Consider the following 25,769-nt stretch of genomic DNA (forward strand, 5'->3'; position numbering starts at 1 on the left):
CGCCCTAGCCAGGATGATAACCTGTGTTGCTGGCCGCCCTGGCCAGGATGATAACCTGTGTTGCTGGCCGCCCTAGCCAGGATGATAACCTGTGTTGCTGGCCGCCCTGGCCAGGATGATAACCTGTGTTGCTGGCCGCCCTGGCCAGGATGATAACCTGTGTTGCTGGCCGCCCTGGCCAGGATGATAACCTGTGTTGCTGGCCGCCCTGGCCAGGATGATAACCTGTGTTGCTGGCCGCCCTGGCCAGGATGATAACCTGTGTTGCTGGCCGCCCTGGCCAGGATGATAACCTGTGTTGCTGGCCGCCCTGGCCAGGATGATAACCTGTGTTGCTGGCCGCCCTGGCCAGGATGATAACCTGTGTTGCTGGCCGCCCTGGCCAGGATGATAACCTGTGTTGCTGGCCGCCCTAGCCAGGATGATAACCTGTGTTGCTGGCCGCCCTAGCCAGGATGATAACCTGTGTTGCTGGCCGCCCTGGCCAGGATGATAACCTGTGTTGCTGGCCGCCCTGGCCAGGATGATAACCTGTGTTGCTGGCCGCCCTGGCCAGGATGATAACCTGTGTTGCTGGCCGCCCTGGCCAGGATGATAACCTGTGTTGCTGGCCGCCCTGGCCAGGATGATAACCTGTGTTGCTGGCCGCCCTGGCCAGGATGATAACCTGTGTTGCTGGCCGCCCTGGCCAGGATGATAACCTGTGTTGCTGGCCGCCCTAGCCAGGATGATAACCTGTGTTGCTGGCCGCCCTGGCCAGGATGATAACCTGTGTTGATGGCCGCCCTGGCCAGGATGATAACCTGTGTTGCTGGCCGCCCTGGCCAGGATGATAACCTGTGTTCCTGGCCGCCCTAGCCAGGATGATAACCTGTGTTGCTGGCCGCCCTAGCCAGGATGATAACCTGTGTTGCTGGCCGCCCTAGCCAGGATGATAACCTGTGTTGCTGGCCGCCCTGGCCAGGATGATAACCTGTGTTGCTGGCCGCCCTAGCCAGGATGATAACCTGTGTTGCTGGCCGCCCTGGCCAGGATGATAACCTGTGTTCCTGGCCGCCCTAGCCAGGATGATAACCTGTGTTGCTGGCCAGGATGATAACCTGTGTTGCTGGCCGCCCTAGCCAGGATGATAACCTGTGTTGCTGGCCGCCCTGGCCAGGATGATAACCTGTGTTGCTGGCCGCCCTGGCCAGGATGATAACCTGTGTTGCTGGCCGCCCTGGCCAGGATGATAACCTGTGTTGCTGGCCGCCCTAGCCAGGATGATAACCTGTGTTGCTGGCCGCCCTAGCCAGGATGATAACCTGTGTTGCTGGCCGCCCTAGCCAGGATGATAACCTGTGTTGCTGGCCGCCCTAGCCAGGATGATAACCTGTGTTGCTGGCCGCCCTGGCCAGGATGATAACCTGTGTTGCTGGCCGCCCTGGCCAGGATGATAACCTGTGTTGCTGGCCGCCCTAGCCAGGATGATAACCTGTGTTGCTGGCCGCCCTAGCCAGGATGATAACCTGTGTTGCTGGCCGCCCTAGCCAGGATGATAACCTGTGTTGCTGGCCGCCCTGGCCAGGATGATAACCTGTGTTGCTGGCCGCCCTGGCCAGGATGATAACCTGTGTTGCTGGCCGCCCTGGCCAGGATGATAACCTGTGTTGCTGGCCGCCCTAGCCAGGATGATAACCTGTGTTGCTGGCCGCCCTGGCCAGGATGATAACCTGTGTTGCTGGCCGCCCTGGCCAGGATGATAACCTGTGTTGCTGGCCGCCCTGGCCAGGATGATAACCTGTGTTGCTGGCCGCCCTAGCCAGGATGATAACCTGTGTTGCTGGCCGCCCTGGCCAGGATGATAACCTGTGTTGCTGGCCGCCCTGGCCAGGATGATAACCTGTGTTGCTGGCCGCCCTGGCCAGGATGATAACCTGTGTTGCTGGCCGCCCTAGCCAGGATGATAACCTGTGTTGCTGGCCGCCCTAGCCAGGATGATAACCTGTGTTGCTGGCCGCCCTGGCCAGGATGATAACCTGTGTTGCTGGCCGGCCAGGATGATAACCTGTGTTGCTGGCCGCCCTAGCCAGGATGATAACCTGTGTTGCTGGCCGCCCTAGCCAGGATGATAACCTGTGTTGCTGGCCGCCCTGGCCAGGATGATAACCTGTGTTGCTGGCCGCCCTGGCCAGGATGATAACCTGTGTTGCTGGCCGCCCTGGCCAGGATGATAACCTGTGTTGCTGGCCGCCCTAGCCAGGATGATAACCTGTGTTGCTGGCCGCCCTAGCCAGGATGATAACCTGTGTTGCTGGCCGCCCTAGCCAGGATGATAACCTGTGTTGCTGGCCGCCCTAGCCTAACCTGTGTTGCTGGCCGCCCTGGCCAGGATGATAACCTGTGTTGCTGGCCGCCCTAGCCAGGATGATAACCTGTGTTGCTGGCCGCCCTAGCCAGGATGATAACCTGTGTTGCTGGCCGCCCTAGCCAGGATGATAACCTGTGTTGCTGGCCGCCCTAGCCAGGATGATAACCTGTGTTGCTGGCCGCCCTAGCCAGGATGATAACCTGTGTTGCTGGCCGCCCTAGCCAGGATGATAACCTGTGTTGCTGGCCGCCCTGGCCAGGATGATAACCTGTGTTGCTGGCCGCCCTGGCCAGGATGATAACCTGTGTTGCTGGCCGCCCTAGCCAGGATGATAACCTGTGTTGCTGGCCGCCCTAGCCAGGATGATAACCTGTGTTGCTGGCCGCCCTGGCCAGGATGATAACCTGTGTTGCTGGCCGCCCTGGCCAGGATGATAACCTGTGTTGCTGGCCGCCCTGGCCAGGATGATAACCTGTGTTGCTGGCCGCCCTAGCCAGGATGATAACCTGTGTTGCTGGCCGCCCTAGCCAGGATGATAACCTGTGTTGCTGGCCGCCCTGGCCAGGATGATAACCTGTGTTGCTGGCCGCCCTGGCCAGGATGATAACCTGTGTTGCTGGCCGCCCTAGCCAGGATGATAACCTGTGTTGCTGGCCGCCCCCTAACCTGTGTTGCTGGCCGCCCTGGCCAGGATGATAACCTGTGTTGCTGGCCGCCCTGGCCAGGATGATAACCTGTGTTGCTGGCCGCCCTAGCCAGGATGATAACCTGTGTTGCTGGCCGCCCTAGCCAGGATGATAACCTGTGTTGCTGGCCGCCCTAGCCAGGATGATAACCTGTGTTGCTGGCCGCCCTGGCCAGGATGATAACCTGTGTTGCTGGCCGCCCTAGCCAGGATGATAACCTGTGTTGCTGGCCGCCCTGGCCAGGATGATAACCTGTGTTGCTGGCCGCCCTAGCCAGGATGATAACCTGTGTTGCTGGCCGCCCTGGCCAGGATGATAACCTGTGTTGCTGGCCGCCCTGGCCAGGATGATAACCTGTGTTGCTGGCCGCCCTGGCCAGGATGATAACCTGTGTTGCTGGCCAGGATGATAACCCTGGCCGCCCTAGCCAGGATGATAACCTGTGTTGCTGGCCGCCCTAGCCAGGATGATAACCTGTGTTGCTGGCCGCCCTGGCCAGGATGATAACCTGTGTTGCTGGCCGCCCTAGCCAGGATGATAACCTGTGTTGCTGGCCGCCCTGGCCAGGATGATAACCTGTGTTGCTGGCCGCCCTAGCCAGGATGATAACCTGTGTTGCTGGCCGCCCTGGCCAGGATGATAACCTGTGTTGCTGGCCGCCCTAGCCAGGATGATAACCTGTGTTGCTGGCCGCCCTGGCCAGGATGATAACCTGTGTTGCTGGCCGCCCTAGCCAGGATGATAACCTGTGTTGCTGGCCGCCCTGGCCAGGATGATAACCTGTGTTGCTGGCCGCCCTAGCCAGGATGATAACCTGTGTTGCTGGCCGCCCTAGCCAGGATGATAACCTGTGTTGCTGGCCGCCCTAAGCCAGGATGATAACCTGTGTTGCTGGCCGCCCTAGCCAGGATGATAACCTGTGTTGCTGGCCGCCCTGGCCAGGATGATAACCTGTGTTGCTGGCCGCCCTAGCCAGGATGATAACCTGTGTTGCTGGCCGCCCTGGCCAGGATGATAACCTGTGTTGCTGGCCGCCCTAGCCAGGATAACCTGTGTTGCTGGCCGCCCTAGCCAGGATGATAACCTGTGTTGCTGGCCGCCCTAGCCAGGATGATAACCTGTGTTGCTGGCCGCCCTAGCCAGGATGATAACCTGTGTTGCTGGCCGCCCTAGCCAGGATGATAACCTGTGTTGCTGGCCGCCCTAGCCAGGATGATAACCTGTGTTGCTGGCCGCCCTAGCCAGGATGATAACCTGTGTTGCTGGCCGCCCTAGCCAGGATGATAACCTGTGTTGCTGGCCGCCCTAGCCAGGATGATAACCTGTGTTGCTGGCCGCCCTAGCCAGGATGATAACCTGTGTTGCTGGCCGCCCTGGCCGCCCTAGCCAGGATGATAACCTGTGTTGCTGGCCGCCCTAGCCAGGATGATAACCTGTGTTGCTGGCCGCCCTAGCCAGGATGATAACCTGTGTTGCTGGCCGCCCTAGCCAGGATGATAACCTGTGTTGCTGGCCGCCCTAGCCAGGATGATAACCTGTGTTGCTGGCCGCCCTAGCCAGGATGATAACCTGTGTTGCTGGCCGCCCTAGCCAGGATGATAACCTGTGTTGCTGGCCGCCCTAGCCAGGATGATAACCTGTGTTGCTGGCCGCCCTAGCCAGGATGATAACCTGTGTTGCTGGCCGCCCTAGCCAGGATGATAACCTGTGTTGCTGGCCGCCCTAGCCAGGATGATAACCTGTGTTGCTGGCCGCCCTAGCCAGGATGATAACCTGTGTTGCTGGCCGCCCTAGCCAGGATGATAACCTGTGTTGCTGGCCGCCCTAGCCAGGATGATAACCTGTGTTGCTGGCCGCCCTAGCCAGGATGATAACCTGTGTTGCTGGCCGCCCTAGCCAGGATGATAACCTGTGTTGCTGGCCGCCCTAGCCAGGATGATAACCTGTGTTGCTGGCCGCCCTAGCCAGGATGATAACCTGTGTTGCTGGCCGCCCTAGCCAGGATGATAACCTGTGTTGCTGGCCGCCCTAGCCAGGATGATAACCTGTGTTGCTGGCCGCCCTAGCCAGGATGATAACCTGTGTTGCTGGCCGCCCTAGCCAGGATGAAAACACTACATATTACCACCTCCACAGATCACCACCACACACCATCTGCACACATCACCACCACATATCACCTACATACAACACCACCACTACACAACACCACCACTACACAACACCACCACTACACAACACCACCACTACACAACACCACCACTACACAACACCACCACTACACAACACCACCACTACACAACATCACCACCACACATCACCACATATCACCTTCATACACCACCACCACACAACACCACCTCCGCACATCACCACCTCCGCACATCACCACCTCCGCACATCACCACCTCCGCACATCACCACCTCCGCACATCACCACCTCCGCACATCACCACCTCCGCACAACACCACCTCCGCACATCACCACCTCCGCACATCACCACCTCCGCACATCACCACCTCCGCACAACACCACCTCCGCACATCACCACCTCCGCACATCACCACCTCCGCACATCACCTCCGCACATCACCACCTCCGCACATCACCACCTCCGCACATCACCACCTCCGTACATCACCACTCTTCACAGCCATAAAAACTTTCTCATAAACCAGCCACAACTTCACACACGATCTATCATGTGTGTACTCACCTAATTGTGGTTGCAGGGGTCGAGACTCAGCTCCTGGCCCCGCCTCTTCACTGATCGCTACTGGGTCCTCTCCCTCTCTGCTTCCTGAGCTTTGTCATACCTCTTCTTAAAACTATGTATGGTTCCTGCCTCCACTACACTTGCTAGGCTATTCCACTTGCTGACAACTCTATGACTGAAGAAATACTTCCTAACGTCTCTGTGACTCGTCTGAGTCTTCAGCTTCCAGTTGTGACCCCTTGTTTCTGTGTCCCCTCTCTGGAACATCCAATCTGTGTCCACCTTGTCTATTCCCCGCAGTATCTTGTATGTCGTTATTATGTCTCCCCTGACCCTTCTGTCCTCCAGTGTCGTCAGTCCGATTTCCCTCAACCTTTCCTCGTACGACATTCCCCTGAGCTCTGGGACTAGCCTTGTTGCAAACCTTTGTACTTTCTCTAACTTCTTGACGTGCTTGACCAGGTGTGGGTTCCAGACTGGTGTGTGTGTGTGTGTGTGTGTGTGTGTGTGTGTGTGTGTTCTACCGGTTTGTGTTACGTAGGTTGAATCTCGGCTACTGACCCCATCTCCTAAACCACTACGACCAGCATTATTTGTTTCTGAACCCTTAGGTATTGTCATACCTTCTCTTGAAACTGCATATTGAATTTATGTAAGCCGCTTCTTTCCCTCTTCTAGCCCCCAGAAACTTAAGAAGTGCTTCCTAACATCCTTGTAGTTTGTCTTGAGCATTAACCTGGTGCTCTTAATTCACTAGCTCTCCATATCTGCCTTATCAATTCTTAATAATTTGTATGTAGTTACCATGTCTTCTCTTGTCCTCCTCCTCCTCACTAAGGTAGTCAGGCTCAGTTCCTTCAACTTCTCCTCACAGAGAATTCCTCTCAGCTCTAGGACTAATTTACTTGCAAACCACTGGACCTTTTTGCATTTAAGAACGTGCTTGGTCAGGAGAAAGGCTCCACACTGAGGCATCATACTCGATGACTGGCGTGACATATGTTGTGTATAAACTTCCGAAGAACTGTGTTCAGGTTTCAGAATGTTCCTCTGTTAAGGTTTGCTAGTCTTGCTGCTGAGGTAATAGCTTTGTTTGATATTTACCACAAGATTCTTTTCCTTCACTAGTAAGTTTTCTACTGCGTCAGTGAACACTGTGTCAGGTCTCTCCACACCTCAAACCTCCATGACTTTGCATATGTTAGGATTGTTAGTCCACATCTGCAGACTACAAAAAACTCTACATTTTCCTGGAATCGCTCTTTTCTCCTCTTCTGTTCTTATCTTTCTAATTAGTTTGACGTCGCGCGCGCGCGCGCGTGTGTGTGTGTGTGTGTGTGTGTGTGTGTGTGTGTGTGTGTGTGTGTGTGTGTGTGTGTGTGTGTGTGTGTACTCACATAGTTGAGGTTGAGGTTGCAGGGGTCGAGTCCAAGCTCCTGGCCCCGCCTCTTCACTGGTCGCTACTAGGTCACTCTCCCTGAACCGTGAGCTTTATCATACCTCTGCTTAAAGCTATGTATGGATCCTGCCTCCACTACATCGCTTCCCAAACTATTCCACTTACTGACTACTCTGTGGCTGAAGAAATACTTCCTAACATCCCTGTGATTCATCTGTGTCTTCAGCTTCCAACTGTGTCCCCTTGTTACTGTGTCCAATCTCTGGAACATCCTGTCTTTGTCCACCTTGTCAATTCCTCTCAGTATTTTATATGTCGCTATCATGTCCCCCCTATCTCTCCTGTCCTCCAGTGTCGTCAGGTTGATTTCTCTTAACCTCTCCTCGTAGGACATACCTCTTAGCTCTGGGACTAGTCTTGTTGCAAACCTTTGCACTTTCTCTAGTTTCTTTACGTGCTTGGCTAGGTGTGGGTTCCAGACTGGTGCCGCATACTCCAATATGGGCCTAACGTACACGGTGTACAGGGTCCTGAACGATTTCTTATTAAGATGTCGGAATGCTGTTCTGAGGTTTGCTAGGCGCCCATATGATGCAGCAGTTATTTGGTTGATGTGCGCTTCAGGAGATGTGCCTGGTGTTATACTCACCCCAAGATCTTTTTTCCTTGAGTGAGGTTTGTAGTCTCTGGCCCCCTAGACTGTATTCCGTCTGCGGTCTTCTTTGCCCTTCCCCAATCTTCATGACTTTGCACTTGGTGGGGTTAAACTCCAGGAGCCAATTGCTGGACCAGGACCTTTGTAGTTCTGCCTGGTCTTCGATCGAATGAATTCTTCTCATCAACTTCACGTCATCTGCAAACAGGGACACTTCGGAGTCTATTCCTTCCGTCATGTCGTTCACAAATACCAGAAACAGCACTGGTCCTAGGACTGACCCCTGTGGGATCCCGCTGTTCACAGGTGCCCACTCTGACACCTCGCCACGTACCATGACTCGCTGCTGTCTTCCTGATAAGTATTCCCTGATCCACTGTAGTGCCTTCCCTGTTATCCCTGCTTGGTCCTCCAGTTTTTGCACTAATCTCTTGTGTGGAACTGTGTCAAACGCCTTCTTGCAGTCCAAGAAAATGCAATCCACCCATCCCTCTCTCTCTCTCTTGTCTTTCTGCTGTCACCATGTGTGTGTGTGTGTGTGTGTGTGTGTGTGTGTGTGTGTGTGTGTGTGTGTGTGTGTGTGTGTTTGTTTTAGTCACCAAGTTGTACTCGGCAAGGTACGTTCACGGAGGTCAAGATTCAGCTCCTGGCCCCGACCCCAGGACTACCTTCATCGGCATCACTGACTTCTGCCCTCTTGAATTCGATACACACTCCTGAAGCCGTGTATTGAATTTGCCTCCACCACTGCCTCATCCAAGTCATTCCACTTTCATCCACCTGGAGACTAAAGAAATATTTCTTTACATCATATTGATCATGTGTGTTGTACTCTTCCACCTGTGTCTCATTGATCCTGGTCCTCTTAATTCAGTCTCTCCTCAACTGCCCATCAATTCCTCTCTGGACTTTGTAGTAATCATGATACCCATTTATTTCTCCACCAATAGGAAAATGATAATGGGTATCATCAGGTTCAGACCCTTCTACCTCTCCTTACAGTGTATTCCACGTAGTTCTGGTACTAGTCTGGTTGCAAACCTTTGAATCTTTATGAGCTTCACGTACATGACCAGGTGTGGGCGCCTTGTTGGGGCCGCGTACTCAACTAGACTAACATAGGATACGTACAAAGGGTCTGAAAATTTTTTTACTCGAGCTCCAGACCCCTCAAGGAAGGTTCCTTGAAGCTGGTGAGGGGCTTTTGATGAAGAGAATTGGATCTATGCTCCGGTTTCCTAAATTGAGCCTGAATACCTTCCATCCCCAACATGAGCAGTGGGGGTTTAGCGCTCCCCCATAATTATAATACTAATAATAATCAAGAATCGAGCTCCAGAATGCTGTTTAAAGTTCGCTGATTTTGCATATACTGTTAACATTATAATTTTATGTATTCCTGGCAACATTCTTGGTGTGATATTCACTCGCAGATCTTCTTCACGTGCTGATATTCGCAGTTTCTCTCCGCCTATACTGTGATCTGTGTCCAGTCTGCCCTCACCTCCAATTCACATGACCTTGCATTTGTTTGATTGAACTCGAGAAGCCACCTGTCTGATCACATCTTCAGTCTGTTGATTTTATCACTGTTCTCTCCTGATATAGTTTGTTTTCTGATTTTCAGATATTCGTTGATTCTTTGTATAACCTATTTTACCCCTTCTTGCCATTCTAGCTTGTAGATTAGTCTTTGGTTGAGAACTGGGTCACATGCTTTCTTACAGTCTAGAAAGATGAGTCTGCTCATCTTTGGCTTTCTTGCTTTGTTTCAGTTACTGAGATAAAGCATAGAGCTCACCAGGTTAGTGGCGAGTCTCTGAATCCACGTTGATTTCCACTAATGAAACTCTCCTCTAGGGGCTCCAGGATCCTACTCCTAACACTTTTCCATTACTTTGGAAAAGATGCAGGTTAGTGTTACTGGCCTGTAGTGTAGTGTCTCCTGTCATCCTTCCTAAATGTTGTGATTATATTTGCTAGCTTCACGCTTTCTGGTGGTTGTCTCATCCCTAATAATTTCGCTCGAGGCTCGCACTGTGGTACTGATCCTTCCCTTAGTACCCAAGGGATTATGTTGTCAGATTGCATTGCCTTTGCTAAGTCCAGTTAGTTTTGTATCTTCACTGTATCCTTGGTTGCGCCTGTTTCTTCTAGTCTTGGTTTATCTATCGACGTTCCTATGTTACAAGGCATTTCTTAGTCCTCCGTGAATACCTCCCAAAATTTTCTGTTTAGTTCTTCATACAAGTCTCTGTCGTCTGGTCTTATCACTTGGTCTCTTAGAGTCATTTTCCTCATGTGAAGCAATTATGGTTTTGCTATTTTTCTTTCTCTGGTATATCACTTCCAAACTCTCTCTTAACTTCTGCTTTCTTCTTTGTTTCCTCCTATATTTCTTGTACATTCTTTTTTTTTGTGTTGTCTCTCTCCACATTATCATTATAATCAAAAACAGTGTGTCTACAGACCTGGTTGAACCATGGCTTCTCTGTACAGTGGACCCCCGCATAACGATCACCTCCCAATGCGACCAATTATGTAAGTGTATTTATGTAAGTGCGTTTGTACGTGTATGTTTGGGGGTCTGAAATGGACTAATCTACTTCACAATATTCCTTATGGGAACAAATTCGGTCAGTACTGGCACCTGAACATACTTCTGGAGTGAAAAAATATCATTAACCGGGGGTCCACTGTATTTTGTTTACCTTTTCCTCTTCTTTGGTATAATTTTTTCCCTTAAATTTCTACACATTATGTCTAGTATTTCCATTATCTCCTGGGATATCTTACCTTCGTTTCCTTTCCCAGTGAAATTCTCAGGAATTTTTTTTATATTTTCATAATCTCTTCTCAAGTCCGATTTTCTCTTTCTTTCTTCCATTTCTCTCACTAGTCCCATTTTTCTCGTAAATAATCAAATCTTAGCACTGAGTAATGGTATTCCATAGTCAATTTGGCCAATATTTTAGTTTAGAGTAAATATGTGACGTAGTGTTGCCGGTTCCTGCCTCTCCTTGGTAACTTGTCTCACATGTACCTTCATAGTTTTTTATTACTGCTTCTATTAACTTTGTTTTTTATGAATCACACTTGATTGTTTCTGTGAGGAGGGTTAGAGTGCAATGCAAATTACTGGGTTAGGGGGGTAGGGAAGGGGGCGGGGGGGCGGGTAGGAGGAGGCAGGGGTACTCGTATATTCCAGGTTGACCACCAAGACTCCCCAGTATAGACCTTTTACTGTTGTACCATCATCACACTGGAGACTTTTCCTCGTGGCAAAATGGATTACATTCTATTTCCCAGTTTTCTCTTCCTAGCTCCATTCCTTTCTTTAATCTCTCTCATTTTTTCCTGTTTTTCTTTGTCATATTTAATGAGTTCCTCGCAATATAAAATTTTCTGAAAATGAAGAATTACTGGACGTCTCTTGTCTTTTTTACTTTGCAAAAAAAAAAAAAAAAAAAAAAAAAAAAAAAAAAAAAGGCTTATTTTTCCACTTCTGGCTTTACTTTATGTGTATGCAATCACCGACGTGTGTGTGTGTGTGTGTGTGTGTGTGTGTGTGTGTGTGTGTGTGTGTGTGTGTGTGTGTGTGTGTGTGTGTGTGTGTGTGTGTGTGTGCGTGCGCGCTTGTGTTTATTCACGCATGTACACACAGCTGAAGGATCAGGCAAGGGATGGGGTGTGGGTGGACGCGTGTTGCCTACTGAGAGCTTGCACATCATCATCGTCATCATCGAGTACACTAAGGTGAGTGTGTTAGTTTACCTGGCTGATGACGCTTGTAACACGCTGCTGCTGCTGCTGCTGCTGCTGCTGTTGCTTGCTGACTCTCGACCACTCCGCCAGTGCATAAGAACTTGCTCTCACCCCTGTCTAGTGGCTCCTCTCTGACGTCTGTCCACGCTCACCCGCACCACATGATGATTTCTGGTGTGTGTGTGTGACCGAATAATAGTGGAATATATATTTTTTTTAACAAACAGTAGTGTATATATGATGGCATCTCTGGCAGTGCTGCCTTCCACTTGGTAATTGTTCAAACACCCTCACTCTCCTGGTGTTGACTGACGAGTGTGTGTGTGTGTGTGTGTGTGTGTGTGTGTGTGTGTGTGTGTGTGTGTGTGTGTGTGTGTGTGTGTGTGTGTGTGTTTGTGTGTTTGTGTAAAATTACCATGTTCGCAGGATTCGAGATGCATTATTAGTATAATCATGGGGGAGCGGTAAACCCGAAGGGATTATACAGAGACTGTTGCAGGGGGTTAGAAGATATTCGCTCTCAATTCAGGGAACTGGAGCACAGATCATACTCCCTAGATCAAGATCAGTAGTGCCAACCTGAGCTGGGAGACTTCAATAGTGCCAACCTGAGCTGGGAGACTTCAGTAGTGCCAACCTGAGCTGGGAGACTTCAGTAGTGCCAACCTGAGCTGGGAGACTTCAGTAGTGCCAACCTGAGCTGGGAGACTTCAGTAGTGCCAACCTGAGCTGGGAGACTTCAGTAGTGCCAACCTGAGCTGGGAGACTTCAGTAGTGCCAACCTGAGCTGGGAGACTTCAGTAGTGCCAACCTGAGCTGGGAGACTTCAGTAGTGCCAACCTGAGCTGGGAGACTTCAGTAGTGCCAACCTGAGCTGGGAGACTTCAGTAGTGCCAACCTGAGCTGGGAGACTTCAGTAGTGCCAACCTGAGCTGGGAGACTTCAGTAGTGCCAACCTGAGCTGGGAGACTTCAGTAGTGCCAACCTGAGCTGGGAGACTTCAGTAGTGCCAACCTGAGCTGGGAGACTTCAGTAGTGCCAACCTGAGCTGGGAGACTTCAGTAGTGCCAACCTGAGCTGGGAGACTTCAGTAGTGCCAACCTGAGCTGGGAGACTTCAGTAGTGCCAACCTGAGCTGGGAGACTTCAGTAGTGCCAACCTGAGCTGGGAGACTTCAGTAGCACAATGAGGATATTGTCAAGATTCCCATCAACGGTTCATCAGCAGCAGGAGCAGGAATTACCATCACTTGAGAACTGCTTTTTCTCACAATAACCTGTCCACTACACAGAAGAAATGGATTTTTATGAGGATATCTCCGTCCCAGAGCGAGGACAAGACAAATTATACACAGGAGACAGATGAAAGAAAAAAAAAAAAGAGGCTAATCTTATATTCAAATTCCACATAATACATTTTTTATACAGAAATGGGCGACACTTGAATGCATGCAGAAAGCCATGGTCATACAGAGTATTTCGCGCAATCTGAGAGGAAAGCTGTCAGGCTGAGTCAGGCATCGTATTTCCTGTATAAGGTCATATGTTGAACTATGGCAGACATAATAATAATAATAATCTTTATTTCTATAATTACATAATACAACTTACACAAATCATAGCTGACATCAATGTCATGCTATATAGAAAGCCCCTTGTTATGCAGAGCATTTCGGGCAATTTAGCTTTTGTTCCCATGATACAACCCAAACCACTCGGCTAACACCCAGGTAAATATTTACTGCTGGGTGAACATGGACAGCAGGTGTCTTAAGGAAACACGTCCTAATGTTTCCAATCGTACAGGGGATCGAACCATGGACCTCAATGTGTGAGCTGAGTGCGCTACCAACCGAGCTACGGGACACGTAATGGTCTACAGAAGACTGATCTACTGTAGTGAGGGTCACAGCAGTGGGTAACACTGCTGTGAAAGAGTACAAAGCCATCACAACAATGTGAGTAAAGGAATTGGTTTATTCTTTTCGAAGGAGAAAATGGAGTTAATTTTGTGTAACGTAATCAGGAATTATAATAATTGTGCAGGTTACCAATGATAATTCATTTTACCCATATTTGTTATTTATATCTTATTCATAAAGATAACTCCATTATTTAACTAATCATTCTTTATATATTAAAGCTGAGAATATTTAAGAGTTCACCACTTCTCATTTCATAGAGAAAAAGCCCCGACCTGTCCTAACAATATTTTGATGATGGCAGTATGTTTTTCGACTAAATTTCATTAAAGCTCATTCACAATAATACTGGTTCTTGGCCTCCTGGACCCTATGTGGGTGCAGATATAAGGAACTAAATTTTTATCTCTAGAGCTTCGACTTAACCTCCAGTTAGTCTGTGTGATGTGTCCCCGGCCCCAGGGGATTTTCTCATCTTTAATATTTAAATTTATATAATTTATATGCGGAGTTTACCTCCACAGTATCATCTTACCATGATATTCATCCCAGCCTCCCCAGGGAATTCCTCCACTATACTCTGGGGCATACACTAGCAACAAAGAAATGACTACAATACTGGTTACAATGCGACTGTGTTCAGTGAGCCAGTATTCAGTCTAAAGATTAATGATCCAAATCTCCATAATTTTGAACTCCACTTGGGTTCGAAGACACCACTGACAGCATTGCCATTCCCTCTGCCCACCTTCAGACTCGTAGAACTCCGTATTTGTCAAGAATTGCAGTAACAACTATCCTGTGCTCTGAATATTCAATGGCGCAGGCGCCTTGACACAGATGTCATCCCACAGTCATTAAAAACCACCGAGATAGCTCCACTTTACAAAGGTGGCAGTAAAGCAATTGAAAAAACTATTGATTAACAGCGCTAACAACCCACATTACAAAAATCTAGGAAAGGGTCTTAAGAGGCGAGGTTGGCAATCACATGTAACCGCAACGATTATTGCACAACCCAGGGCAGCATGGGTTTAAAGTATATCCCTCCTGCCTATCACAACTGCTGCACCATTACGACATCGCCTTGGATGCACCTGAAGACAAGCAGAATGCAGATGTAGTGTACACTGACTACGCAAAAATCCTTTGACAAGTGCGACCATGGTGTAATAGCACACAAAATGTATGCAAAGGGAATAACTAGGAAAGTGGGCAGATGGATATTTAATCTCTTAACAAATAGGACCCAGAGAGTAATAGTAAACAGAGCGAAATCACGAGGCTGCCAGAGTGAAGCTGTTTCTCCTCAAGATACAGTACTCGCCCCACTCCTCTTTCTTATTCCCATATCCGACAATGAGACATAAATCATAACGCTGTATTATCCTTCAGAGACAATACTAAAATTTGTATGAGAGAGAGTCATCCATTGAGGACCCAGCAAACCTTCAAGCTGATATAAACCAAGTCTTCCAGAGGGCCGACGACAACAATATGATCTTCAGTGAGAACAAATTTCACTTACTAGGCTATGGATAAAAAATGAGGAATTCAAGACTGAAGCAAGTACAATACTCCAGGACACTGTTCCCCCATCTCCCAAGGACACTTCCCCACCACTTAGGGAACTCCCCTACCACAATCTAGGGAACTCCCCTACCGCCACCAAGGGCACTCCCCTACCGCCACCTAGGGCACTCCCCTACCACCACCACCACCACGTAGGGCACTCCCCTACCACCACCTAGGGCACTCCCCTACCACCACCACCGCGTAGGGCACTCCCCTACCATCACCTAGGGCACTCCCCTACCACCACCTAGGGCACTCTCCTACTATCACTCCAGGACACTGTCCCCCCATCTCCCAATGACACTTCCCCACCACTTAGGGCACTCCCCTACCACCATCTAGGGAACTCTCCTACCATCACCCAGGGTACTCTCCTGCAGCCGCCTAGGGCACTCCCCTACCACCACCTAGGGCCCTCCCCTACCACCACCTAGGGCCCTCCCCTACCACCACCTAGGGCCCTCCCCTACCACCACCTAGGGCACTCCCCTACCACCACCTAGGGCACTCCCCTACCACCACCTAGGGCACTCCCCTACCACCACCTAGGGCACTCCCCTACCACCACCTAGGGCACTCCCCTACCACCACCTAGGGCACTCCCCTACCACCACCTAGGGCACTCCCCTACCACCACCTAGGGCCCTCCCCTACCACCACCTAGGGCCCTCCCCTACCACCACCAAGGGCACTCCCCTACCACCACCTAGGGCACTCCCCTACCACCACCTAGGGCCCTCCCCTACCACCACCAAGGGCACTCCCCTACCACCACCTAGGGCACTCCCCTACCACCACCTAGGGCACTCCCCTACCACCACCTAGGGCACTCCCCTACCACCACCTAGGGCACTCCCATACCACCACCTAGGGCCCTCCCCTACCACCACCTAGGGCCCTCCCCTACCACCACCTAGGGCACTCCCCTACCACCACCAAGGGCACTCCCCTACCACCACCTAGGGCACTCCCCTACCACCACCTAGGGCACTCCCCTACCACCACCTAGGGCACTCCCCTACCACCACCTAGGGCACTCCCCTACCACCACCTAGGGCACTCCCCTACCACCACCTAGGGCACTCCTCTACCACCACCTAGGGCACTCCCCTACCACCACCTAGGGCACTCCCCTACCACCTAGGGCACTCCCCTACCACCTAGGGCACTCCCCTACCACCTAGGGCACTCCCCTACCACCTAGGGCACTCCCCTACCACCTAGGGCACTCCCCTACCACCACCTAGGGCACTCCCCTACCACCACCTAGGGCACTCCCCTACCACCACCTAGGGCACTCCCCTACCACCACCTAGGGCACTCCCCTACCACCACCTAGGGCACTCCCCTACCACCACCTAGGGCACTCCCCTACCACCACCTAGGGCACTCCCCTACCACCACCTAGGGCACTCCCCTACCACCACCTAGGGCACTCCCCTACCACCACCTAGGGCACTCCCCTACCACCACCTAGGGCCCTCCCCTACCACCACCTAGGGCCCTCCCCTACCACCACCTAGGGCACTCCCCTACCACCACCTAGGGCACTCCCCTACCACCACCTAGGGCACTCCCCTACCACCACCTAGGGCACTCCCCTACCACCACCTAGGGCACTCCCCTACCACCACCTAGGGCACTCCCCTACCACCACCTAGGGCACTCCCCTACCACCACCTAGGGCACTCCCCTACCACCACCTAGGGCACTCCCCTACCACCACCTAGGGCACTCCCCTACCACCACCTAGGGCACTCCCCTACCACCACCTAGGGCACTCCCCTACCACCACCAAGGGCACTCCCCTACCACCACCTAGGGCCCTCCCCTACCACCACCTAGGGCACTCCCCTACCACCACCTAGGGCACTCCCCTACCACCACCTAGGGCACTCCCCTACCACCACCTAGGGCACTCCCCTACCACCACCTAGGGCACTCCCCTACCACCACCTAGGGCACTCCCCAACATCCCTCCCCAGACTGCAGTTTAATCTAGATAATCTTTGGGTCATCATCGTGCTCAGTGTTATTAATGTAGTCATGTAAAGCGATAAACCCGTTTGGGTCATTCACCGCTGCATGATAACACAAGTGGGTCATTCACCTTTTAAATACTTTTGACGGATTTCGAGAATTTCCTACTCCCGGAGGCCGGCCCTGGGCCAGGCTCGTCTGGTGCTTGTCTGGTCAACCAGGTTGTTGCTGCTGACGGCCCGCTGGCTCACATATCCATCACAGCCTGGTTGTTACAATAAGTGTTAGTGATATCTGTTAAAATATTAAATAGTTTGGGACCACTGATGTTGATACAGTGTTTCCTTACTGTGCCCACGGCGCTCATACTTTTTACTAGATTTATTCTACAATTTCTCCCATATCTCTCACTCCGGTATGTAGTCTTGGTAGTAAGCAGATTTGGAACCAGACTTAAGTACTTTCCAAGCAAATATTATCATGTATTTCTCTCTCCTCCGTGCCAGCGAGTAAATATTTTGGACTCTGTGGCGTTCCCAGTAACTCAAATGTTTTACTGGCTCCGTATCTGTTCCAGCTCTAATATCTCTCCTGCCCTGAATGGCGCCGTCAACACTGGACAGTACCCTAAGCGACAGAGTTCAAGTGATTTCAGTAATGTCACCAGTGGTTTTATTTCTCTTGTTTGAAAAGTTAGCTGGGAATCCCTTGTAACGCCTTGCTAAGACTTACTGATCAAACTGTGAACATCACAGTGACTTCAAGTTACAACTTAATGACATCCTGACGAAAATAGTGAATATTATATTATTTATTATTATAAATTAAATAATACTATAAATAATATAATAAAAATTATTACCATCTAGCTACTACCTTGGTGATGGCGTTTTATGAGATATCTTCCGCGAGTTACCTTCTGGAGCTTCTAGTCTAGAGCTTTGCTCCTCAGGGTCGGCCTTTGTAATTATGTATTCCACTGAAATATTTTGCCCTAGTGTGACCCACAACAGTCAACTAACACCCGGGTTATCTACTGTTGCTGGGTGAACAAGAGCAGACGTGAGGACGCATGCTTGTATGTGTCGCTCAGTACACTTAGGTACATGTCACATTGTACTCACCTAGTTGTGGTTGCAGGGGTTGATTCATAGCTCCTGGCCCCGCCTCTTCACTGGTCACTATTGTGTGTGTGTGTGTGTGTGTGTGTGTGTGTGTGTGTGCATACGTACATGTATATGTACCTATATGTATACGTGAGTGCGTGTACGCGTGCGTGCGTGCGTGCGTGCGTGCGTGCGAGCGAGCGCTTGAGTAAATGTTTTTTTTTCCTCTCTTTCTCTCTCTCACGATTTATTTTATTTACCTATGTTTTTTGCCTGCTCAAGATGTGTTGGAGTGAGCGTCAGAACTTTTTCCTTATAGCAACATGTGCGCAGCTGCCTCTATCTATTATTACTTACACCAGTGTTCATACCTAGCTCACACCCACCTAGCAGCCTCTAGCAAAGGTCATCTCTAAGCAACTGCTGTAAACTCCATGAAAGGTCTGTCGTGAAGGTCTCTTCGGCTTGTTCCAACCAAGAAACAAAGTTCAATCAAGTAGACTTGCTGCTAACGGGGCTCCTCTATGCTAAATGTCAAGGTCGGTGCTGCCTGGGATCCACGGAACTGGAGGTGGTTGTGAAGAGACGTAGTGCTTTTATGTCTGCTTCCTCTCAAGACGAACTCTGGTGTTAGCGCGTGCGCTACTGTACGTTTTAAAAGATAACATTAACGCTGGGTAAGTTTTGACTGGCTGAGGCCGAGGTCTCCTTGAGTTAGGCGAAATGATAACTAAATGACAATCTAAACGTTCTGTCAACAATAATGAAGCAAAGAATCTGCAAAACAAGCTTTTTATAACGACAATGTTTAACTCTTGGTAGACCTTCATCATGTCCTCCAAAAAAATTCTACACAAAAGCGTAAACTATTGTAATGTAAACCTGTTCTACATCGTGTGTTTCATCACTACTAAATCACAATTCTCTCACAAATAGGAGATAAAGATAAAGTTTCAGTGGATCCAGGACTTGATTACACACAAGTTTTCTTTGAGGTATACAAGAACAAGATCAAGGAAAATATAGGTCCACCCACGTGTGGCTCAGGTTAGCTCACAGTTAGTGACAAAGAATGTGTACCGTTTTTAACACTTATTTCCTTTCTGTTTTTACACAAGACACAAATGAAATCCAAGAAATAATTTTTTGATAGAGGTCAGGACGAAAATAAAGCATGCAAGATGAAAGTCACTAGCTACGTGATCCTCACACAAAAACACAGATTAAAACCAAACAAATCACCATTTCCTGACGAACTACTTTCAAGGGTTATTAAAGAATGTAAAGAGGAACTTACTAAGCTATTAGCTGCTCTCTTCAACAAATTTGATCAACGAGTTTCAGCACGATTTTACATAAGGATGTTCAAGCCTTACAAATTTTCTAACTTTTTTTTCCTAACGTATTTGAAACGGTCGTCCAAGGAAAGTATATGAGACTGTATATGGATTTTAATAAGGTTGACAGAGTTCCACACAGGAGACAGCTGAAGAAAGTAGCAACACACGGAATAAGTGGAGAAATGCTATCCTGGATCGAGGCATGGTTGACCGACAAGCAACAGAGTTTGCATAAATGGGAAGAAATCCGAGTGGGGAGCCGTTACCAGTGGTGTTCCACAAGGGTCGGTACTGAGGCCATTGTTCAATATACACAAACTACATAGATGGGGGAATAAATGGAGACATAATTAAGACTGCCGATGACACTAAAAAGAGATCGTCAAATTCTGGTGTGGACAACAGAATGCTACAGGAAGATCTGGATAAGCTGATGTGGTCAGAGAAATGGCAGATCCAGTTTAGTATGAACAAATGTAAGGTCATTTTCTTGGGAAAATAAAGCAGCTCTCAAACTGAATGAAAAAAAAAAAGATTTACGAATTCTGGTTAGCAATTGAGAGTTAAAATTTTAAACAGTGCATAATGTTCGCTAATGGAATTCTTGGCTTCATATCAAGAAGATCTCAGGTCATACCTCAACTTTATGTTCCTTTAGTTATGCCTGGTTACGATTTTGCTGCTCAGTTCTGGTCTCCATGTTATAGAATGGACATAAATGCGCTGGAAAACATAAGAGATGAGGAAAGCCTTCTTACCAATATTAGATTTATATTATTGTGCACCTCATATCCATCTTGTGGACGATCGTGCAGCATATGAATATGCAGGAGTACATCACTCCACACCACCACACACCATCGCACATACTATCACCATCACTACACACCCACCACACATCATCACTATTACTACACATCACCACACACCCACCACACATCATCACTATTACTACACATCACCACACACCATCACTACATACCCACCACATCACTACGCACCCACCACCACACACCATCACTACATACCACATCCATCACCCCCCCCCCATCCTCCACACACACGCATACACACACAGGGATGTTAGGAAGTATTCAGAGTTATCAGGAAGTAGAACAATCTGGGGAGTGATGTAGTGGAGGCAGGAATCATACATAGCTTTAAGAAGAGATATGATAAAGCTCATGGAGCAGGGAAAGTGGACCTAGTAGCGACCAGTGAAGAGGCTGGGCCAGGAGCTGTGACTCGACCCCAAGCACTACCACTACATGACATCACCACACACCACAAAACAACACACCACACCATCATATACTCCCACTCGGCAATACCCAACACTGAGGTCCGCGGTTCGATCCTCGGTGCGGGTGAAAACATTAGGATGTATTGCTTTAAGACACCTGCTGTCCCTGTTCACTCATCAGTAAAGTAGGTACCTGGGTGTTAGTCCACTGGTGAGAATCGCATCCTGGGACAAAACTGACCTAATTTGCCTGAAATGCTCTGCATAACAAACGGCTTTCTATAATCAATTCAAGTTTATTCTCTATAATGGTTACAATGTGGGTTTTACAGGTTTTGGGTATTGTGTGGTTTACATGTTATAAAATACTAATTACAGAGGGGGCCACTAGGACACCTAGCATGGCCAGGCATTTCGGGCAGACTTAGATTAATTCTTAACATTAAATCCTTACAGATTATGGTATTAAGGCTAAGTGACTTCTTCATAATTTGTGAGTTTAGCAATGTGAATGCTTTTGTTTTGGCACAATACAAAGTGTCTATATTGGAGTATCATAGGCAAACTTATGACTAGTTAGGATTTATTATTTTAAGATTAAGATCAGTATTTCTGGGTTTATAGTCAGTGGGTGAGTGTAATTGTGAACCACCAGGTGATTATCATGTAGTTAGTTGTCGGGGTGTATCAGTGAGATAAGATGTTTTCTAACTGTAGTTTTGAAAGTGATGAATATGTCTGCAGTTCTAGAGTTTTCAGGTAGGGTGTTCCAGATTTTAGGTCCTTTGAAATACATTTAATTTTTGTAAAGGTTTAGTCGAACACGGGGAATGTCATAGAGATGTTTGTGTCTGGTGTTATGCCTGTGGATCCTGTCACAACTATCAAGAAAGCGTTTTAGGTCAAGGTTAATATTGGAATTTAAGGTCCTGTAGATATAGATTGCACAGCAGTAAGTGTGGATGTTCTGAACAGGGAGTAAGTTTAGATCTATGAAGAGTGGGGGGGGGGGGGGAAGGGGTGTTGCCAGGGATGGGATTTAGTGATTATTCTTACTGCGGCTTTTTGTTGGGTTATTATTGGCTTTAGGTGTGTTGCTGTAGTTGAACCCCAAGCACAGATAGCATAGGTGAGGTTTGGATATATAAGTGAATGGTATAGTGTGAGAAGGGCAGTTTGCGGCACGTAGTATTGTATCTTGGAGAGGATCCCCACCGTTTTGGATACTTTTTTTGTTATGTGTTGGATATGGGTGCTGAAATTTAGGTTGTTGTCGAGGTATAGGCCAAGGAATTTGCCCTCATTATGTCTGGCAATTAGAGTGTTGTCGATCTTAATGTTAAGTTGCGCAACACCTGCTCTGCTACCAAACATAATATAGTAGGTTTTGCCAGTGTTAAGTTTATTGGCTGTCGTCCAAGTCGATATTTTGAGCAGCTCCTCGTTAACAATGGTGTTGAGGGTGGCAAGATTAGGGTGGGAAATGACATAAGTCGTGTCGTCAGCAAAATGAATGAGTTTCAGGTGTTGGGATATGTTTGGAAGATCATTGATGTAAATGAGGAAGAGCAGGGGTCCAAGGACACTTCCTGCGGAACTCCAGTATCAAGTGGCCGTATTGATGAGGCTGTCTCTTTAATGGTGACATACTGATACCTATTAGAAAGGTAGGATTTAAAATATGTAACCGCATGGCCTCTTATACCATAGTGGTCAAGTTTGTGGAGTAGGATGCCGTGGTCTGTGTCAAACGCTTTTCTTAGGTCAATAAAAATTCCTAGCGGATATTCCTTATTTTCCAATGCTGTGTAAAGCAGATCTAGCATTTTTATAATTGCATCATTAGTGCTTTTATTTTTCCTGAATCCAAACTGGCAGGGGTTGAGTATGTTCTGTGACGTTATAAATGAATATAGTCTCCTGTGCACGAGTTTCTCGAAGATTTTGGATAGCAATGGTAAGTTTGATATTGGCCTATAGTTGTTTACATCTGTAGGGTCACCACCTTTATGTATTGGTGTAACCTTTGCTGTCTTGAGTAGTGTCGGGAAAGTGCTAGTTTCTAGTGACTTGTTAAAAAGTAATGTAATAGCATGCGAAAGGACATGGGCCGCTCGCTTGTACAATAATGGTGGGACGTGAGACAGATTCCCCGAGTTATTTTTAAGTGACTTTATGAGCGCGTCACTGATGTCAGCTAGGCCTGTATACCTTGTACATGTATGTACTTGTAGAAATAATTATTAGTATTATTATTAATTATCACCACGAGAGTCAGGAGCTAGGAACCCGGCTGTGTACCCAGCGACCAGCTACACCCCTAATTCACTCTTCTACCCTCCCTCTCTCTCCTATCCTCCCTCCTCTCACTCTCTCTTTCTCGCCGCTCTACGCATTAAGGCTTTCAAAGATAGTTATGAAGAAATGAGACATTTATGCAATATATGGGAATCTTTATTGAAGAAACGTTTCGCCATACAGTGGCTTCATCAGTCCAGTACAGAGCAGGAAGGTGTAAGGAGAGGAGGAGTTTGAGGTAATCAGTTTCAGGCTGAGAGACTGATTACCTCAAACTCCTCCTCTCCTTATACCTTCCTGCTTTGTACTGGACTGATGAAGCCACTGTGTGGCGAAACGTTTCTTCAATAAAGATTCCCATATATTGCATAAGTGTCTCAATCCTTCAACTTGTCGGTTTCAAAACCATTTATCACAGTTATATTAGGCTTTACAGTCTACCGACTTCACGCTGATTAGTCATTAAGGCTGACTTTCACTTGCTTACTTTGAGCCCAGGATAGTGACTGATGCAAGTCTCAATGTATATATACAGTGAGATATACACTTCGTGGTGTATATAACCTGGAAGATAAAAACTTCGTGGTGTATATAATCTAGAAGATATACACCTCGTGGTGTATATAACCTGGAAGATATACACCTCGTGGTGTATATAACCTGGAAGATATACACCTCGTGGTGTATATAACCTGGAAGATATACACCTCGTGGTGTATATAACCTGGAAGATATACACCTCGTGGTGTATATAACCTGGAAGATATACACCTCGTGGTGTATATAACCTGGAAGATATACACCTCGTGGTGTATATAACCTGGAAGATATACACCTCGTGGTGTATATAACCTGGAAGATATACACCTCGTGGTGTATATAACCTGGAAGATATACACCTCGTGGTGTATATAACCTGGAAGATATACACCTCGTGGTGTATATAACCTGGAAGATATACACCTCGTGGTGTATATAACCTGGAAGATATACACCTCGTGGTGTATATAACCTGGAAGATATACACCTCGTGGTGTATATAACCTGGAAGATATACACCTCGTGGTGTATATAACCTGGAAGATATACACCTCGTGGTGTATATAACCTGGAAGATATACACCTCGTGGTGTATATACACTGATATACACTTCTCGGTATATATATACCATGAGATACACTGAGGTGCGTATACACACCAAACAGAATTACTATGCACAGCGTACACACATACGAGTGACCAGTGAAGAGGCGGGGCCAGGAGCTATGACTCGACCCCCTGCAACCACAATTAGGTGAGTGTACACACACACACACACACACACACACACACCAGTGAAGAGGCTGGGCCAGGAGCTTGGACTCGACCCCTGCAACCTCACCTACGTGAGTACAACTAGGTGAGTACACACACACACACAAACCGTAACTAACACCTGTACGAGTACATATCTTACCTGGCATTATGAGAGTACATAAGAGGTATTAACAATAGCGCTGAGTACAGAGAACGCTGTCTCCCGCGTCCTGAATATAACGTTCAAGTCAGCACCGAGTGAAGATGAGCGCAGATACTGCCGGAGGGAGTAAGGCAGATATACCCGCATAGCGCGTATACCAGCGTACCGTTATATACTAGATCTACCAGCGTATATAGGTAAATATTTGTGCATCACCGTAGTGTTGTATAGAAGATTGACGTGTGTATAGCGCAGCGTTGTATGATACATCGTTATTGTAGGGTGGCAAAATATATTAGTACACGACATGTAAGGTGAAGGTTCAGGGTGAGGGACGACCACCACCACCACCACCACCACCACCACCACCACAACTACTATCACTACCACAACAACAGCACCACCACCACGCTGGCTTGCTCTGTCACCAGTCACAACCAGACTACTGACGCACCACCATTACTACCACCACCACCACCACCAATACCCTAGCGGTGAACAGCCCATTCTCCCCCCCCCCCTTTCAAACTCTCACACTCCCACGCTCTCTCTGTCTTTCTCTCTCTCTCTCTCATTGTATTCAATTACGACCTATTTTATTTAACCACGCCCCTTAGTAGCCGCGCCCCCTGTAAGTTACCACGTCCCTCTTAGCCACGCCCCCTGTAAGTTACCAAACTCCTCTTAGTAGCCACACCCCCTAAAGGAACCACTTCTCTCTAGGCCACGCCCCCTTAGTAGCCACACACCCCAAAAGGAACCACGCCCCTCATATTAGCCACGCCCCTTTCAAGTAATCACGCCCCTCTTAGTAGCCACACCCTCTGTTAGTAGCCACGCCGTTAGTAGCCACGCCCTCTGTTAGCAGCCACGCCCCCTACACAAGTACATGCCCGCCCTCCTGCTAGTAGCCATACTTCAAGACCTCCACCCCTACCTGGAGGACATTCCGGGGATCAACGCCCCCGCGGCCCGGTCCATGAACAGGCCTACGACCCCTTTCACCCCCGATCCCCTCCGCCCCACGACCCCCTTTACCTCACGACCCCATCCACCCCAGTGGCCTGGTGGCTAAAGCTCCCGCTTCACACACGGAGGGCCCGGGTTCGATTCCCGGCGGGTGGAAACATTTCGACACGTTTCCTTACACCTGTTGTCCTGTTCACCTAGCAGCAAACAGGTACCTGGGTGTTAGTTGACTGGTGTGGGTCGCATCCTGGGGGACAAGATTGAGGACCACAATGGAAATAAGACAGTCCTCGATGACGCACTGA

At 48.7% G+C, this 25,769-nt stretch overlaps 1 protein-coding gene across 2 annotated transcripts in view; it reads right to left on the bottom strand.

Annotated features, from left to right (window-relative positions):
• The window catches only part of LOC128700291 (solute carrier organic anion transporter family member 74D), an 876,841-nt gene that overhangs the window by 379,925 nt on the left and 471,147 nt on the right, over window positions 1-25,769 (bottom strand). Inside the window, exon 1 of one of the 2 annotated variants that reach the window (XM_070100019.1) lies at window positions 24,493-24,632. The exons of the other annotated variant lie outside the window; for it this stretch is intronic. The gene's annotated coding sequence lies outside the window, so the exon portion shown is untranslated. Of the gene's footprint in view, window positions 1-24,492; window positions 24,633-25,769 lie in introns of those variants that run through there. 2 annotated transcript variants of the gene reach the window in all.

The sequence above is a fragment of the Cherax quadricarinatus genome, chromosome 71, assembly GCF_038502225.1.
Source record: "Cherax quadricarinatus isolate ZL_2023a chromosome 71, ASM3850222v1, whole genome shotgun sequence".
Taxonomy (NCBI): domain Eukaryota; kingdom Metazoa; phylum Arthropoda; class Malacostraca; order Decapoda; family Parastacidae; genus Cherax; species Cherax quadricarinatus.